The following is a 19,157-nucleotide window of genomic DNA, read 5'->3' as shown; positions in this document are numbered from 1 at the left end:
AGGAGAGAAGCAGAGTGGTCTTCAAACAAGCCGGGTCACAACAGGAAGTGGTCAACAGGAACAGGAAACAGGAACACAGGTGAGCTGAGGAGACAAACCAGCAAAGACACAGAGCACATTGATGCCTTTTATAGGACTGTCAGGCCAATCAGGTAAGGCCCATAGCCGTGTGCATAGGCTTGCACATGCGTGTACGACATTGTGTCGTACGACGCATATGCATGCGTCGTTGTGCAGCTCTTCCCCGCAGGCGCACGGGGAAGTGCCGACGTTGAAGTCTGGTGATTCTCTGACAGTGCCCCCCCCCAAGGGGCAGCCTCCGGATGCCCAATCTGGCTGGTAGCTTGGGGTGTCTCCGGTAAAAATCCCGTATCAGGCGAGGAGCGTGGATGTTGCTGGAGGGTTCCCAAGAACTGTCTTCAGGGGGATACCCTTTCCATTTTACCAGATATTGGGTCTGTCTTCCCCTTTTTCGACAGTCCATTATGGCTTCAACCTCGAATTCTTCCTCGCCTTCGACTTGGACGGGTGGAGGTGGTGCCACTTGTCTACCGGTGAAGGAGCTTGGAATCACTGGTTTTAATAGAGATACATGGAACACCGGGTGAATTTTGTACAAACTAGGTAGCGCCAGTTCAAAAGCTACTGGGTTTACCACCCTTTTGATTGCAAAGGGGCCAATGAACTTGGGACCGAGCTTCCGTGATGGGTATGGCAATCTCAGGTTGGCAGAAGATAACCAAACCTTATCCCCGATCTTGAAACTTGGGCAACTTCTTCTTCCTCTATTGTAGTATACCTCATAGTCTCTTTGAGCCTTCTTCATGGCCTCCTGAATCTGTAGGAAATTGTCCTGAATTGACTTTACCCGTTCTTGGACTGCAGGAGCAGAGACTTCAGGGACGGAATCTGGCAAGAAAGAAGGGTGGTAGCCATAGTTCGTCCAAAATGAAGTTTGGTTGGTGGCGGAATGTACAGAGTTATTATACGCAAATTCCGCGCAGGGCAGGAGAGAGGACCAATTGTCTTGAGAGCAGGAGCAGAAGCAACGAAGGTATTGTTCTAGTGTCTGATTTGTTCTTTCTGTTTGCCCGTTGCTTTGCGGGTGGTATGCGGAGGATAGTGAGGACTTGATTTCTAGTGCTTTGCAGAGGTCTTTCCAAAATTTGGAGGTGAATTGGATTCCCCTATCAGACACGATGTTGAAAGGGACGCCATGTAGCCTCACGACTTCCTTGATAAAGATACTTGCTGTAGCTGAAGCAGAAGGGGTGCCATACATAGGTAAAAAATGTGCCATCTTCGAGAGACGATCTACCACTACTAGGATTGTAGTGAACTGGTCAGAAAGTGGTAAGTCAACAATAAAATCCATAGAGATCTCTCTCCACGGGCGTTCAGGAACAGGTAAGGACCTCAAAAGTCCCCAGGCCTTGGTGTTTGCCCCCTTGTTACGCTGGCAAGTGATACAGGATTGGACATAGTTCTTGCAGTCCCTTCTCCAACCCGGCCACCAGTACGAACGACTGATTAGATCGGCAGTCTTCTGGATCCCAAAATGTCCTGCCATCTTGTGGTCATGAAAGGTTTGCAAAATCTGAGGTCTTACTGAAGGAGGAATGAATACCTTGTTGTGTGCCCATAGCAAACCGTGTTTCCTTTCCAGGGAGGATACTGTAGTTTTGGAGAGTTGGTTAGTGGCTTGTTTGATGGCAGTTTTTAGATCGGGCTGGATAATTTGGAGGAAGTTGTGTGGAGACAGAATAGTTGTGGGTTCGGGTGGTTCTTCGGCTTCTGGAAACATTCGGGAGAGTGCGTCTGCTTTCCCATTTTTGGAACCGGGACGGAAGGTGATATGGAAATTGAACCTGGAGAAAAAGAGAGCCCAGCGTGCTTGTCGGGGTCGGAGGCGTTTAGCAGCTCTGAGGTACTCCAGGTTCCTGTGATCTGTAAAGATCATGATGGGTTGAGACGCACCCTCCAGCAGGTACCTCCATTCTTCCAGTGCAAACTTTATAGCAAGAAGTTCTCGATCTCCGACATCGTAATTCCTCTCCGGAGGACTGAGTTTCCGAGAGGCGAAGGCAACTGGATGAAGGAGAGCCTTCGGCCCACTTCTTTGGGAGAGGATAGCACCTAATGCGAATTCAGAGGCGTCCACCTCCAACACATAGGGAAGGCTTGGATCTGGATGTAGGAGGATAGGAGCTGATATAAAGAGTCTTTTTAATTCATCGAAGGCTTCCTGTGCTTGTGGAGACCATCGAAATTTGACCTGCTGGCGGGTTAGTTGGGTGATGGGGGAAATAATCGTGGAGAAGCCCTGGATGAACCTGCGATAGAAATTGGCAAAGCCAACGAATCGCTGTACAGACCTTTTGTCTGAAGGTGCCGGCCATTCTTGAATGGCTTTGATCTTCTTTGGATCCATTGAGATTCCTCCTGTGGAGATGATAAATCCAAGGAACTGGATGGTGTCTCTCTCAAATTCACACTTTTCTCCCTTTAGGTAGAGCCCATGTTCTCTGAGGACAAGGAGGACCTTCCTGACCTGAGTACGGTGCAGTTCTAAGGAATTGGAAAAAATCAAAATATCGTCAAGATATACTATCACGAAGTTGTCTAGATACTCACGGAAAATATCGTTGACCAGATGCTGGAATGTGGCCGGGGCATTGCAGAGCCCGAAGGGCATCACTAGATATTCAAAATGCCCGAATCTTGACCTGAAAGCCGTCTTCCACTCATCCCCATCACGGATTCGGACTAAGTTATATGCTCCCCGAAGATCTAGTTTAGTAAATATCTTGGCAGTTCTTAGGCATTGAAAAAGTTCAGGGATGAGTGGAAGCGGGTACCTGTTCTTAATGGTAATTTTATTAAGTTCCCTGTAGTCCACGCAAGGCCTGAGAGAACCGTCCTTTTTTTCGACAAAAAAGATGCCTGCACCAGCTGGAGAAGAGGATGGTCGGATGAATCCCTTTTCCAGGTTTTCATCTATGTAAGAGCGTAGGGCTTCTAGTTCAGTCTCTGATAATGGAAAGATCCGACCAAATGGAATTTCGGAACCGGGTAGCAAGTCTATCGGGCAATCATAGGGCCGATGGGGTGGCAGAGTATCAGCCTTCTTCTTGTCAAAGATGTCCAAAAAATTATGATAGGCTGAAGGGACATGTTGCAGGTTATCAGGTATGGTCTGTATGGTTAGGCAGGAGGTGGACTTGTGGGAGGTCGGCAGGTGACAGTGCTGTGAACAGTAGGCAGATGAAAAGAGTACTTCTTTCTTGTTCCAGTTGATCTGTGGGTCGTGGGCTTGTAACCAAGGGAAACCCAGAATGATTGGGAACATAGGAGAGTGGATAACGTCAAAGCGAAGAAATTCGCAGTGACCAGAGTCTGTGGATGTCAAGATTGGTACTGTTTCCTGGGTCACAGGACCGGAGCAGGGTAGGGAGCCATCGGCCAGATGAATCTGAAGGTGTTGTTTTTTAGAGCAGAGGGGAACGTGCAGGCTCCGAGCTAGGGTTATGTCCATAAAGCAACTGCAGGCCCCGGAGTCAATGATGGCTCCCAGCCGAACCTCCTCTTCCGCCACCTGTAATGAAACCGGGAGGACAAGGTGAGACCGGGTGGAAACCGCAATCTGGGACTTCACAGCAACACGAGGTTGGCACTTACTGGGTCTCACAGTGCAGCTGCGTAGGAAATGGCCCGCTTCACCACAATATAGACAAAGGTTGGCTTGACGCCGACGGAGTCTCTCGTCAGGGGCGAGTGGAGCCCGGACCAAGCCCAGCTGCATGGGTTCGCCATCAGTAGAGGAGGTGGGAGCTGGAACAGGTGCGGGTACCGGGGGTACCCACGGTAGCATCCAGATGGGTCTAGGTGACTGGAGGCGTTCGGAGCGACGCTCCCGTAGACGTCGATCAAGTTTGGTAGCCAACTGGACCAGATCTTCCAGGGATGTAGGGGTGTCTACTCGGGCTAGTTCATCTTTTAAGGTCTCAGACAGGCCCTGACGGAACTGATACTTAAGGGCAGCCTCATTCCAGTTAGTGTCCCCAGACCATTTCCGAAATTCCACAATGTGGTCCTCTACTGGTCTCTTTTCCTGGGTAAGGGAATGCAGGATGGCTTCAGCCGTAGCGGTGCGCTGGGGATCGTCATATAGTTGTGACATAGCTTCAAAAAAAGTCTCTACTGAATCAAGAAGGGGGCTCTTCTGTTCTAGGAGGTTATGGGCCCAGGACTGTGGCTCATCGGATAGCAGGGAAATGATGAAACCCACCTTTACCGACTCAGAATGGAAGGTCCTGGGCTGCAAAGCCAAATACAGGAGGCATGCGTTTTTAAATGACCTAAACTTCTTCCGGCTGCCCGAAAAACGCTCAGGAGTAGGGACCCTGGGTTCCGGAAGGGTCATGGCTACCGCAGGTGTAGCATCGCCTTGGGCTTGTGAAGCAGAAGGTCTGCTGGATGAAGAATCTGGTAGACTGGGAGCGACTGCCAAGTGCTGAAGGCGACCCTCAATCTGGAAGTAGCCATCTTGGAGTCGCTGTACGGCCTGGGTGAGGGCTGCAACCTGCTGGCAGAGAGCCTCTAAAGGTGAGCCAGCCCTGTCGGCTTCTGACATGGCTGGTTTGTACTGTCAGGTACTCACCAAAGCCGAAGTGCTGAGAGCGGCTTCCCTTGCAGCTGGGTGCACAGTACCCCTGAGGATGGAACAGCGGGTACAGGGCACAGAGAGGCACGGGTTGCCAGCAGGTGACTGGAATGCAGCAGGTCCACTGAAGGAAGAGATGCCCGTGCAGAAGATCTTGGAACTGGTAGAGGTAAACGCCTGCCAGGGGTTCCAATACCTGGAGTGAAGGCCGAGGGTCAAACACAGGTACAGTCCGTGAGACAAAGGATATTCCAGAAGCAGGCTGAGGGTCAAGCACAGGTATCAGTCCGTGAGATAAAGGATATTCCAGAGGCAGGCCGAGGGTCAAGCACAGGTATCAGTCCGTGAGCCAGCAAGGCTAAGTGCAGAAAGTCCGTTTAAACAAGCCAGGGGTCAGATCAGGAGAGAAGCAGAGTGGTCTTCAAACAAGCCGGGTCACAACAGGAAGTGGTCAACAGGAACAGGAAACAGGAACACAGGTGAGCTGAGGAGACAAACCAGCAAAGACACAGAGCACATTGATGCCTTTTATAGGACTGTCAGGCCAATCAGGTAAGGCCCATAGCCGTGTGCATAGGCTTGCACATGCGTGTACGACATTGTGTCGTACGACGCATATGCATGCGTCGTTGTGCAGCTCTTCCCCGCAGGCGCACGGGGAAGTGCCGACGTTGAAGTCTGGTGATTCTCTGACAATTCTAAGGAAAGGGAAAAGTGTTTATGGGAATTTCTTCAGCAAAGGTAAACAGTGGACAATAAATCCTGCAACGTATAAAACCAAACATCTAAACTATCAAAGAAAAGAAAAGGGGAATATAGAAAGAAATGTTGCTATATAAAGGCCCCGGCTGGGAAACCAGGCATAGAGGTACACCTCTCCTTGCTAACAACTGAAAGCAGCAGAAAAAGAGTATCCTTTTGCACCTTTGGGACAAACAAAGACATAGAACTTCATCAGAGGACTGGGGAGTGGAGAGTTGGATATAGTGGAAATACAAGTCTACAGTGCAAGAACACAATGAGAGGCAAAAAAGTTAGAGGGTCGGGCTAACCCCCCCAAAGTAAGCTCCAGCCCAGCTACAATTAATAAAATAGGATTTTTATAACAGCTTGCCTGTAAAATCCTTTTCTTTGAAATACATCACGAGACACAGAGCCATAGTTATAGGCCACCTTCAAGTGATGGACACTGGCACACCCTAAACAGGAAGTTGCCTCCCTATATAACCCCTCCCACTACTGGGAGTACCTCAGTTTTTGTAGCAAAGCATGTGTATACCAGAAAGTGGGGAGGGACCTCTGTGCCCCGTGATATACTATAAAGAAAATAATTTTACAGGTAAGCTGTTATAAAAATCCTATTTTCTTAATCGTGCATCACAGGACACAGCCATAGTAATTACTATGTGGGATGTCCCAGAGCAATGACGACTGAGGGGAGGGAGACACAACAAAAGTAGAGATCAGAGGATACTGCTGATCAGATACTGCTGGCTACAGCACACTTCGCCCAAAGGCGACATCCTCATGTCTTTTTACATCCACCGGATAGAATCTGGTAAATGTATAGACTGAAGACCAAGTTACGACCTTGCAGTTTTGAGCCATAGAGGCTTGGTGATGCACTGCCCCTGAAGCACTAACAGCCCTGGAGGAGTTTGCTTTGATTTGAGAGGGTGGAATATACCTCTTAAACCATAAGCTAGAATGATTACTTGTCAAATCCATTTAGAAATAGTAGATTTCGATGCTGACTGTCCTCCTTTAGGACCTTTAGGCCACACAAACTAAACATAATTTTTTCCAATCTGAGCAGACGAACAACATCCTGGTTTAGATAAAAACCTGACACTACCTTCGATAGAAATTAAGGATGAGGACACAATACTACCTTATCCTTGTGAATAATAATATGGCTCTTTACAAGAAAGAGCAGCCTCTTGCAGAGGATATGGTTACCAGAAAAACTAGGTTACTTGTCAAAAGGTCCAAGGGAATATGTCGTATCGGCTCAAAAAGGCTGTTTTTGTAATGCCGAAAGAACTGAATTCAAGTCCCAAGGATTCAGGGGTGACTTAACCAGGGAATTAAGCCATGTAACCCCCTGAAAAAAAACTATGAGCCAAAGAATGCAAAACAAGTGGTTGTTGAAACAATACCAATAAGGCAGAGACCTAGCCTTTGAAAGTATTCATTCTATCTATGACATACCTTCTGGGGTGCTAACCCCTGGATTCATCCCAGGAGACATATGCCTTCCAGACTCTACAATATGTGATTCTGGAGGCCGGCTTCCTGCATTAACCAAGGTAGATACCACTGAACTTGACAGCCCACATTTCTTCAGAATGTGGGTCTCAATAGCCAAAACTTTAAATTTAGTGTTTGTAAGGTAGGATGGAATACCAGACCTTGACAGGAAGATATCGGGGTGAAGGAACCATTCTCCCGGGAACAACTGCTGGCGACTCAAATAGTCCACCTGTCAATTTTCTATTCCTAGAATGAAGACTGCCAATAGGCAAAGTACATTGTCTTCTGCCCAAGATAGGATATAATTCATTTCTCTCTGGACCGCACAACTTCTTGTGCCCCCTTGGTGATTGATATAGGCCATTGCTATGGAATTGTCAGATTGGATCCTGACAGGACAATCCCGTAAACTGAAGTTCAGGCCCTCAGGACGAAGAGCTCTGCCCGATCTCTAGAATGTTAATGGGCAAGGTCATTTCTGACCTGGTCCACTTCTCTTGGACAGTTGCCTCTTCCAGGACTTCTCCTCAACCCAAAAAAGGTTGGCATATGTTGTTACAACTTCCCAGGTAACTGTAGGACGTATTTTCCCCCAGATTTTTGGTTATTAACCACATGCCGACATTCTGTGCCACAGCGTGATCTTTGAGGAAAGCATGACAAGGTACGTGCTCTATACAGCCCCCAGTGTTGACTCTTAGGCATGACAACATTTACCTTTTTTAAAGGAGACATTTCATAAGAAAATTTACAAATTCCTTAGAAACCTCCACTTACCTTTTCCGCTGCAGGGTTTTCTGTTGTAAAAGCCAACAGTAAATGCCAATCTTCACCTCTTCACGGTGGGCTCCTGTCAGAGAAGGCATGACCATGCAGCAGGAATTGCATGACAGATGCGCACATTCACAGTGCGTCGCGCACACGCGCCTTTGTGCGCACCCCTGCGCCCACACGTTCAACTGTCACCAATGTTGGCGCCAAAGGGGCAATTTAAAGTTAATACACCAAAAACTCCTTGCTGTTTGGTCTGCAGCTTCTGTGTGTCCTGAAACCTGTTATCCGTGCTGACCTCTGATCCTTAACCCGGCTTGCTCTTACTAACCCTATTTGCTTGATACCCCAACTCCGGCTTGTTTCTTGGACTTCTCTTCTGCCTGCTGCTCTGCCTGATCCACCAGAACGTTACCGACCCGGCCTGCCTGACTCTGCATCTACTCCTCCAGCCTGCTGCCACTCTGCTCTGCGAATCATTCCTGTTCCATCTGCAATCCAGTCTGCCACGGTTCTGGTCTACCAGTCTGCCTGCTGCACCTCCAGCCACAAGCATCCAGCCATACCAATACAGGACTGATCCTAGGCACTCCTGCATCACTGTGCTTCTGTGGCTGCTATCACGAGCATGCCACTTTTTAGTCACTTGTTTTATCATCAGATTGGCGCATGTGGCACTGTGCGATCTATTAGCCGGGGCTTACCCCAGAGGCTTGTAGATTAACATATCAGGCTGAGAGCCTGCTTGAAGTGTAATAACTTGCTTGCTGTGAAGTGGAGGGATAATAAGAATGTTTTCATTCTGTCCTCCCTTCATGCAGACACGAAGGACCAAAGTCATATGGCGACTGGTGTTGTGGAGAAACCCCTCTGTGTCCACTAATATAACCAAAATATGGGAGGGGTGGACCTCAATCCCAGTTGTTGGTGTCATACCTAGTTGCCCGTAAGGTCAGGGACTGGTACAAAAAAAGTGTCTGTATACTTATTTCAATTGGCTTTGCTGAATGCTCATGTTCTATATAGAGCTTCAGGATGGAGTGGATACTTCCTTAAATTCCAGGAAGAGATCGTCAGAGCCCTTCTGTTTCCAGACGGTGATCCACCTCACCTTCCCAATCCAAATGTAGTAAGCCGGCTGTATGAGAGGCATTTTCCGTATGTCCTCCCTAGTACCCCACCCAATGAGCTCCCCAAAGATGATGTTGGGTCTGTAGCAAGCACAGATATAGGCGTGACACCCGCTATTATTATCCCTCCTGTCCTGACAATCCTGGTCTTTGCACTGGTGAATGTTTTCAACGCTACCATACACTAGTGGAGTTTTAGTGTTGAAAATATTTTTATTGAACATTTCAAGTAAAAACAATAAGACAGTAAGGCCTCATGCACACGAGACGCAGATGAAACCTCTGTTAAAAAAAAGCTGAAACGCGCGTTTAGAAACGCGCGTTTTGCCGCGTTTGCATGTCGCGTTTAGACGCGTTTAGACGCGTTTGCGTTTAGACGCGTTTATAAAGATAACATCATGTAGACCCTCCCCAAGCTCTCAAAGCATTTTTTTTAACTATTTCTGCTATTTTGATCAGAGTGAGCAGCAGCAGCATAGAGAGCAGTTGTACACTTGCATTTGCCGTGTCACTTGCCACGGCACCTGCCACAAGTTGTGGATTGTCCACTTGCCACGTCACTTGCCACAAGTTGGGGATTGTCCACTTGCCACATCACCTGCCACGTCACCTGCCACAAATTGTGGATTGTCCACTTGCCACGTCACTTGCCACGAGATGTGGATTGTCCACTTTCCACGCCATCTGCCATGCCACCTGCCACAAGCTGTGGATTGTCCACTTGCCACGTCACCAGCCACATCACCTGCCACAAGTTGTGGATTGTCTACTTGCCGCGTCACTTGCCACATCACCTGCCACGTCACTTGCCACGTCACCTGCCACAAGTTGTGGATTGTTCACTTGCCACGTCACCTGCCACGTCACCTGCCACAAGTTGTGGATTGTCCACTTGCCACGTCACTTGCCACAAGCTGTGGATTGTCCACTTGCCACATCACTTGCCACGTCACCTGCCACATCACTTGCCACGTCACCTGCCACAAGTTTTGGATTGTCCACTTGCCACGTCACTTGCCACGTCAGCTGCCACGTCACTTGCCACGAGATGTGGATTGTCCACTTTCCACGTCATCTGCCATGCCACCTGCCACAAGCTGTGGATTGTCCACTTGACACGTCACCAGCCACATCACCTGCCACAAGTTGTGGATTGTCCACTTGCCACGTGACTTGCCACATCACCTGCCACGTCACTTGCCACATCACCTGCCACAAGTTGTGGATTGTCTACTTGCCGCGTCACTTGCCACTTCACCTGCCACGTCACTTGCCACGTCACCTGCCACAAGTTGTGGATTGTTCACTTGCCACGTCACCTGCCACGTCACCTGCCACAAGTTGTGGATTGTCCACTTGCCACGTCACTTGCCACAAGCTGTGGATTGTCCACTTGCCACATCACTTGCCACGTCACCTGCCACCTCACTTGCCACGTCACCTGCCACAAGTTTTGGATTGTCCACTTGCCACGTCAGCTGCCACGTCACTTGCCACATCACCTGCCACGTCACCTGCCACAAGTTGTGGATTGTCCACTTGCCACGTCACTTGCCACGTCACTTGCCACATCACCTGCCACGTCACTTGCCACGAGATGTGGATTGTCCACTTGCCACGTCACCTGCCACGTCACTTGCCACGTCAGCTGCCACGTCACTTGCCACAAGATGTGGATTGTCCACTTGTCACATCACCTGCCACATCACTTGCCACATCACCTGCCACAAGTTGTGGATTGTCCACTTGCCACGTCACTTGCCACATCACCTGCCACGTCACTTGCCACAAGATGTGGATTGTCCACTTTCCACGTCACCTGCCATGCCATCTGCCACAAGTTGTGGATTGTCCACTTACCACGTCACCAGCCACATCACCTGCCACAAGTTGTGGATTGTCCACTTGCCACACCACTTTCCACGTCACCTGCCACGTCACCTGCCACAAGATGTGGATTGTCCACTTGCCACGTCACCAGCCACATCACCTGCCACAAGTTGTGGATTGTCCACTTGCCACGTCCCTTGCCACGTCCCCTGCCACGTCACCTGCCACAAGTGGATTGTCCACTTCCCACATCACTTGCCACATCACCTGCCACAAGTTGTGGATTGTCCACTTGCCACGTCACCTGACACAAGTTGTGGATTGTCCACTCGCCACGTCACTTGCCACATCCCCTGCCACAAGTGGATTGTCCACTTGCCACATCACTTGCCCCATCACCTGCCACAAGTTGTGGATTGTCCACTTGCCACGTCACCTGACACAAGTTGTGGATTGTCCACTCGCCACGTCACTTGCCACATCACCTTCCACAAGTGGATTGTCCACTTGCCACGTCACTTGCCACGTCCCCTGCCACAAGTGGATTGTCCACTTGCCACGTCACTTGCCACGTCACCTGCCACAAGTTATGGATTGTCCACTTGCCACGTCACATGCCAGTCACCTGCCACAAGTTGTTGATTTTCCACTTGCCACGTCACCTGCCAAGTCACTTTCCGCGTCACCTGCCAGGTCACTTGCCACGTCACCTGCCACAAGTTGTCTATTGTCCACTTGCCACGTCACATGCCAGTCACCTGCCACAAGTTGTTGATTTTCCACTTGCCACGTCACCTGCCAAGTCACTTGCCGCGTCACCTGCCAGGTCACTTGCCACGTCACCTGCCACAAGTTGTCTATTGTCCACTTTCCACGTCACTTGCCACTTCACCTGCCACGTCACTTGCCACAAGTTGTGGATTGTCCACTTGCCACATCACTTGCCACCTGCCATGTCACTTGCCACAAGTTGTGGATTGTCCACTTGCCACGTCACTTGCCACAAGTTGTGGATTGTCCACTTGCAATTGCAATTGTTTAAAATATTTTTCTAATGGTTTTTCATCATTTGCAATCATTTTTGAGATTTTTAATGTAAAAAAAAAGGTCACCTTTAAAAACGCATATAAACGCAAACGCGGCTAAACGCGGTAGCGGCGTTTTGCCGTGTTTTACCGCGTTTTGCCGCGTTTTGCGTCTGAAACGCAGAAATTTTTGTTTCTGAACGCATTTTTTTGCTTCTGGAAAAACGAGATTAAATGCAACTGCATATAAACGGAAAAAAACGAGACTGTGTGCATGGACACATAGGATAACATTGAATGAGTTCAGGTGCAGTTGAAAAAACTGTCCAACTGCATCTGAACGCGCGTTTAACTGCGTCTCGTGTGCATGAGGCTTAACCGTCATGAGGCAAATACAAGCAGGAACAGTAACAGGACTACATTTATGAATGGACGGCTAACGACTATCAACCACAGTCGGTCCCGTCGGAAAGTTTGGAAAACAGGGAAAACAGCCTGTTCCCGATCCACAAGGCCACAGTAGGGAAAAAATACTCATGGGTTAATACATGAGACAATGTGTAATTAGTATTACGAAGAAGACAGAAAGAAAGAGAGAAAAGAAAGGGAAGAGAGGAGCAAAAGAAAGAGGAACAGAGTGTTACAGGAAAAAATGAATATCAAGATGAGAGGAGAGGGAAAAGGGGGGAAGGGGAAGGGATACGGGTAGGGGGGGGGGGGGAAGGGTAGGAGAGAGCCCACAGCGTCCCTATGCATTCAAAATTTGTTCCATCAAGGTGTCAGAGGAAGAGAAGCGGAGCCAGATCGACCATTGAGATATAAACTTGGTGTAAGTGTCATTGTCCAGTGCCAACATATCCTCCATTCTCATGGTGTCATTCATAATGGATACCCACCGTGACAATGGGGGGGTAGTCGTCGTCTTCCAATAAGCAGGTATCAGCTGCCTAGCAGAGGACATAAAAAAACGAAGCAATCTTTGTCTCTGCGATTTAATAGACCCGGGCAGTATTGAGAGTAATGCAATTTTCGGAGAGATAGGAACCGGAGTATCAGCTAGAAGATTATAACATTCAAAAACCTGTGTCCAGAAGGGGCGGATCCTCTCACAGTCCCACCAGACATGTAGATAGGTTCCGACTGAGGCTTCACAGCGCCAGCAGGTGGCTGGCGTAGACGGGAAGATTTTGTGTAAAGTAGCAGGGTCTCTGTACCATCTGGACAGCAGCTTATAGTTCTTCTCTTGAGAGTAGCAGGAGATGGTCGACTTGTGCGTGAAGTGGAAAGAGGTTTGCCATTCCGGCACAGAGATGTCTTCACCCAAATCTGCAGACCACAGCCTAGTATAAGGTGGGAGCTGATCATGCGCTAAAGTCTGTAGTAAGTTATATAAGGAGGATAGCAGGTGTTTGGGGGTTTATGGGAGCGAGCACAATACCTCAAAGTTGGTAAGCTTGCGGTGTATTTGAGAGGAGGAGTGTAGGCGTTTGGTAAATGCGGACACCTGTAGGGCCGTGAGCCAATCTCCAGAGTCTGCCAGGGGGACCGGGGTCCCCTGAGAGGGATGTACAAATGTGAAAGCTTGCGGCCACTCCGTACGCCTAAAGGGTCCTAGGGAGGCTGCCCCTGTACTTTGTGGTAAAGCAGGATGGTCAAAGAGGGACGTCAGGGGGCCCGGATCAGAGGAAAGGGTGGTGTTTAGCCCTGTCTTATACCATAATTTCAAGGAGGCCAAGGTCAATGGGGATAAGGATGTCATACTAGAGTAGTCCTGATTGTATCCCCATAGAAGAGCTCGGAGATCCACAGGAGAAAGGTCCTGTTCAACGGCCACCGAGGCCTTGCAAGGAGGACGGGGGAACCATTCTATGATGCGAGTCATATGAGCAGCCGTATGGTAAGTCTCTTTGTCAGGGAGGCCTGTTCCCCCCATAGTCTTCGGGAGTGTAAGCAGTTTAAATTTAACTCTGGGGAGGCCCCTGTTCCACATGAATCTGATGGCTATCGAACGCAGGGAGATGAAAAATGATTTGGGGACTTGGATGGGGATGGTTTGAAATAAATACAGGAGCTTGGGCAGGATGTCCATCTTTAGGATATTAATCCTTCCGAACCAGGGCAAGGGAGACCCCCCCCCCATTCCTCAAGGTCCTTCCGTATACGGTTAAGCAGGGGAATATAATTCAGGGAAAATAAGTTAGCTAGGTTGGAGGGTATAATAACCCCTAGATAAGAAATCCCATTGGTCTGCCATTTAAATGAGAAATTGGATTTTAGAAGGGACAGTGTGGAGGGGGTGAGGGATATGTTAAGGGCTTCAGTCTTAGTAATGTTGATCTTGAAGTTACTATGGGTACCAAAACGTTGAGTCTGAGTAGGGATGGTAGGGAGGTGTGCGGATTCTGAAGGTACACAAGGAGGTCATCAGCATACAGGGAAAGTTTGTGACGCGCAGACGGAGTTTGGATACCTAGAATGGAGGGGTTTTGTCGTATGGCACAGGCCAAATGTTCAATGACAAAGAGGAGGGGGGACAGGGGGCAGCCCTGGCGGGTACCGTTTGCAATGTCAAAGGGGGCTGATGTGGTACCGTTGACTAGGACCGTAGCCGAGGGTCGTGAATATAGGGACATAACTTTAGAGATGAAGGGAGTTCCGAGGCCAAGTTGTTGTAGAGACAGCTGTAGGAACCTCCAGCTGACCCTATCGAAGGCCTTTTCAGCGTCAAAAGATAAAAGGCAAGCTTGCAGGCCTTTACGTTGGATCAGGGAGATAAGATGTATCGTCTTGGAGGTGTTGTCCCTCGCTTTTCTGCCAGGGACAAAACCCACTTGATCGTTATGAATAATTTTAGGCAATAGAGGGGACAGACGGGTAGCCAGAACTTTCGCAAATAGCTTAATATCTATGTTGAGCAGGGAAATGGGTCGATAGCTGCTGCATTGGGATGGGTCCTTGCCTGGTTTAGGGATAATAGAGATGTTGGCAGATAAAGATTCCTTGGAGGGGAGGTTAAGACTGTCTACCGAATTAAAGGCCTTTGTCAGAAGGGGTGCAAGTTGTGGGGCAAATATCTTGTAGAACCGGAGTGTAAAGCCGTCAGGACCCGGGCATTTGCCCACTTTAAGGGCTTTGATGGCCTGCAGAAATTCAGAAGTAGTCAGGGGCTCACCTAGGGATGTCGCGTCTGCATCATCAATAGTGGGTAGAGCAGTTTCCATAATATAATCCTGTGTGGGGTCAGGAGAGGGGGGGGGGACCGATCGGGGGGGTTTGCACGCGAGAGGTTATAAAGCTGTGAATAGTATTGCCGGAAGGATTCAGATATCCCGGAGGTGTTAAACGTTTTCCTAAGGTCCGATTGGACGATAAAGGGGATAGAATGTCGTGGGGGTCTAGGGTGAATAGTTCTGGCCAGGTGTTTACCACATTTATTCGCCAGGGAGTAGAAGTGATTCCGCGCTTTATCCCTGGCAATTAGGGAGTGCGCGTTGGAAAGCTGGAGCAAGTCTCTGCGGGCGTTGGAAAGCTGGACAAAAACCGTAGGGTCCAGGTCTTTTTTATGAAGGGGTTCAAGGTCCGCTATGGTAGAAAAGAGTTTGCGTATGTCGTGAGCGCGGGCCTTCTTAAGGCGGGAGCCGTGTTGTATGAGGGTACCCCGGATCACACATTTAAGTGTGTCCCACTGGTTCAAAGGGGAGGTTGTGTCCGCGGAGTGGTCACCTATGAAATTTTTAATGACTTTGGAGACATCTGCCACGCACACGGTGTCCCGCAGCAGATTGTCATTAAGCCTCCAGCTCGCCCCCCGGTGGGCAACAGGGGGGCGGACTAGAGTCAGATAGATGGGGGCATGATCGGACCATAGGAGGTTACCGATCGCCGTTTGGAGAGGCGTGTCTAGAAGTGATTGCGATATGAGAAAGTGGTCCAATCTACTGTAGGAGTTGTGTGAGACTGAAAAATAACTGTAATCCCTTTCTGTGGGATGCTGGACTCGCCAGGCATCCACCAGATGGGAGGAATGGAGGAGTGATTTAATGCGTGTCAAGGTGGAACAAGGTATAGAAGACTTACCCGAGGACGTGTCTGCGGATGGGGAGAGGGCAATATTGAGATCACCTCCAACAATAAAAGTCAACCCTCCAAAGGAGGATAGTCTGGTGAGGACTAAAGAGAGGAACCGAGCCTGGCCCACGTTCGGCACGTAAACGTTAGCTACTGTAAAGAGAAAATCGTTTAGTTTCAGTTTCAAAAATACATAGCGGCCTGAATCGTCTATGAGAGAGTCCAGAACCTCCGGGTTAAAAGATTTATGAAAGGCAACAGATACCCCCTTGGATTTGGCCTGCGGATTAACACTGTGGAACCATTGAGGGTAGTACCTATTGCGCAGTGCCGGAATAGCTCCAGCTCGAAAATGTGTTTCCTGGAACAACAGAATTTTCGCGCGCTTTTTGTGAAAATGGTAAAGTGTCTGGCTCCGCTTCTCGGGAGTGTTGAAACCCCTACAATTAAAGGAAGCAAAAGTTATCGAATCGTCACTAGCCATGGGGGATCATTGGGGTGGAGCTTGGGATCAATAGGATGAGTGACACTATGGGCAAACCCCATTGGGGTAAGGAACAGGAATAGAGGATGTACAGGGGAGGTAAGGGAGGGGGGAAGGGGTGGGAGGGTAAAGGCAGAGAGAAGGCGAAGGGGAGAAGAGAAGAAAGAAGAGAGAGAAAGAACAGTATAACAACCTTGCATAGGTAGTAGCAACAGTGACAGGTAGGGCAACCCGTTCCCAGCACAATAAACAGGGGGACATGAAACAGGGCATTTAGAAACATCAGTGATAGGAGACGGGCCCAGTAGGTCAGGCAGAAAAGAGGAGTAGGCAAGAAAAATAAAATAAAATAAAAATAAAAATAAAAAAGGCCACTAGGTGGCTCCAAAACACAAACATTACAAAGAAAAGAAGCCTGTCATAAAGGCACAAATCAGTGCATCGCACAGTGATCATAGGATCACCGTGGGGCGCACAACAAAAAATAAATAAAAAATAAAAAAAACCCTGTAAGGGGGGGGGGGGGAGGGGGTGTGGGATAAAAACACAGAGTCGGGCAGCTCCCAGCACCCCGGCCCCACGGGTAAACCAGTATCAGTTGCGACCTAAAGAGTAAACTAAAGAACATAGTAAGCATAATCATCTTAGTGGTCATCAATAAATGCAATTGTAAACCGGCATAAAATAGAGAACATCTATGAGTCATAGGGGGAAGGACATGCAATAGGCCCAACAAAGGGGTCAGATTAAACAAAACAATAATCGTAAAGTATGTCAAGGGCAACACGGAGGGGACCGTTGTATACAGTGGGTTGCAAAGACAAGTCTTGAGATCAGTCCAGGAACTATCAGCACAACAGAGAACCCCAACTATAGGGAAAAGGGGGGAGGGGAACACAGCAACGGGGTTGTAAAAGATATGTAAAAAAACCTGTAAACAAAAGGGTTAATCAACATGTGAGATATTCGACCCATACGGGTCCAAGGCCATCACAGGGGAAGGCCCCAGCGGCGGGAGGAGAAAACAGGCCCGGGGGCCCACTGGATCGGGTCAGTCGTTGGGATCCTGAAGCTGCGGGGACCGAGGGGTGCGCTTGCGTCCTTGCTTCTGCCATTGCGGGGTGTAGGGTAGACCTGGAGTGGTCGGTGCAAACGGCCAGTCAGGCAGGGCAACTTGAGGCAGTTCAAGCGTACTAAGAAATGTAGGCAGGTCCCCCAACGTACGAAATACAGCGGTTTTACCCGCGTGGTGCACTCGAAGATGGAACGGGAAAAGCCATTGGTATTTGATCTGTCTTGCTTGCAGGAGTTGCGTGAGGGGTCGTAGGGATTTCCGCAAAGCCAGTGTTTGGCGAGAGAGATCAGGAAGGAGCATGACGGGTGCGTCGTTGAAGAGGATCGACTGCTGCGTGCTGGCGGCCCTCATAATGTTCTCCTTTATTTTGTAGAAATGGACACGGCACAACGTGTCACGAATGAAGGAGGGGTCAGGGGTTCGGGGACCCGATGTACGGTGCACCCGGTCCAATTCGATCGGGTCATCCTTGGGTCATTGGAGCAGTTGGTTGAAGATAGTCGTCACAGCTGCAGGCAGGTTTTTGGGGTCAACCGACTCGGGTATCCCCCGTATACGGATGTTGTTGCGGCGACTGCGATTTTCGAGGTCGTCCTGTTGGTATGAGAGCTGCTGAAGCAGGACAGTGTGGGTATTGAGGATCCGATCATGTGATTGTACAGTGTCCCGCAGGCTATCTACTGTGCTATCCACATCATCAAAGCGCACCCCCACATCTTATCTCAAGTCAGAGATTTCCTTGCGGTATGTTTCCTCGATCCGGAGTACACAGTGTTCAAAGTCAGCTTTGGTGGGTAGAGACCTCATGTAGCTGTGCAGAGATCTAATCTGCGATTCCATGTCCCATCCATCCCCCGATCCTAGGGAGGCATTAGAGCGGCTTCTGGTAAGCCTGGGGGAGAGGGCAGTGTCCTCAGAATGTGAGAGCAGGCTGTGGGGACGCACCTGAGACTGCAGAGCTGATTCAGAGCGTGCCGGGGATGGAGGGGCCGGCGTCCCTTTGGATGCCGGTCGGTGCTGAGAGGACGACCGTCCATGGCCAAAATAATCATCGAGATCCCCTCCCGGGTGGCGGTTATTACCGCTCTTGTGTGCTTTGGGCTTGTCTTTCCCCATGGTGCTGTGTATAGTCCGGCTTACTGTCCGAAAGAAGAGCCGCGGGAGCCAGGAGCCGAGTATAGGCCCGTCCTACCTCTCCATACGTGGGGGCAGGCCCTTAGAGGTGAAAGTCCAGATCATTCAGGAGGGGCTTGCATATAAAGCAGAACGTGGTTCTATAGGTACAGTCTCGAGATAGATCAAGGTGACCCCCGCCGTAGCAATTCTGTGGGGTATAGTGGCTGATTATCTGAGAGGATTAAAGGATCATCCAGGTAGAAGGAATGTAAAGTGGTCAGTCCCCTGCTGCAGTAGAGTAAATGAATAGACAAGGGAGCCAGATCAGAGTCTGTGTGCAGAGGGCTGCAGGGGATGCCTGGAGTAGTGGACCAGGAGAGCAGGCTGGGGTCACAATCAAAGGTGGATGGAGAACCACAAGTAGAGAGATAAGTCTACTAGAGCAATCCTCCGTGGGGGGGGGGGGGGGTTTCAAGCAGGCAGACCGCAGATGCGAGCCAAAACATCCGCGTAGCACGTTCCCGGGCAGCAGCCGCAGGAAACCCTGGGGATCCTCAGGCCTCAGTAGGCCGCACTAGGCCGGGGCCGGCCGCGGGCCCCCCGAGGGCCGCGGAAGCCCGAAACCACCCCAAATAGGATCCGGGCGGGGGGGAGACAACTGGAGGGGACCGATGACAGCCCCTTACCTCACCCGCCGGCGTGGCTCCGGTGGCTTCAGGTGATCTTGGAGGCCCAAGATGGC

General features: G+C 49.7%; 1 protein-coding gene across 6 annotated transcripts in view; it reads right to left on the bottom strand.

The window, feature by feature from the left end:
* The window catches only part of SNX29 (sorting nexin 29), a 1,823,105-nt gene that overhangs the window by 1,322,891 nt on the left and 481,057 nt on the right, over window positions 1–19,157 (bottom strand). The gene's annotated exons all lie outside the window — the stretch shown is intronic.

Source organism: Lithobates pipiens, unplaced genomic scaffold (genome assembly GCF_037356315.1).
Source record: "Lithobates pipiens isolate NorthernLeopardFrog02 unplaced genomic scaffold, aLitPip1_a1.2 Scaffold_22, whole genome shotgun sequence".
NCBI lineage: Eukaryota > Metazoa > Chordata > Amphibia > Anura > Ranidae > Lithobates > Lithobates pipiens.
The sequence above is the reverse complement of the archived record's forward strand: the minus strand, read 5'-3'. Positions and strand labels throughout refer to the sequence as shown.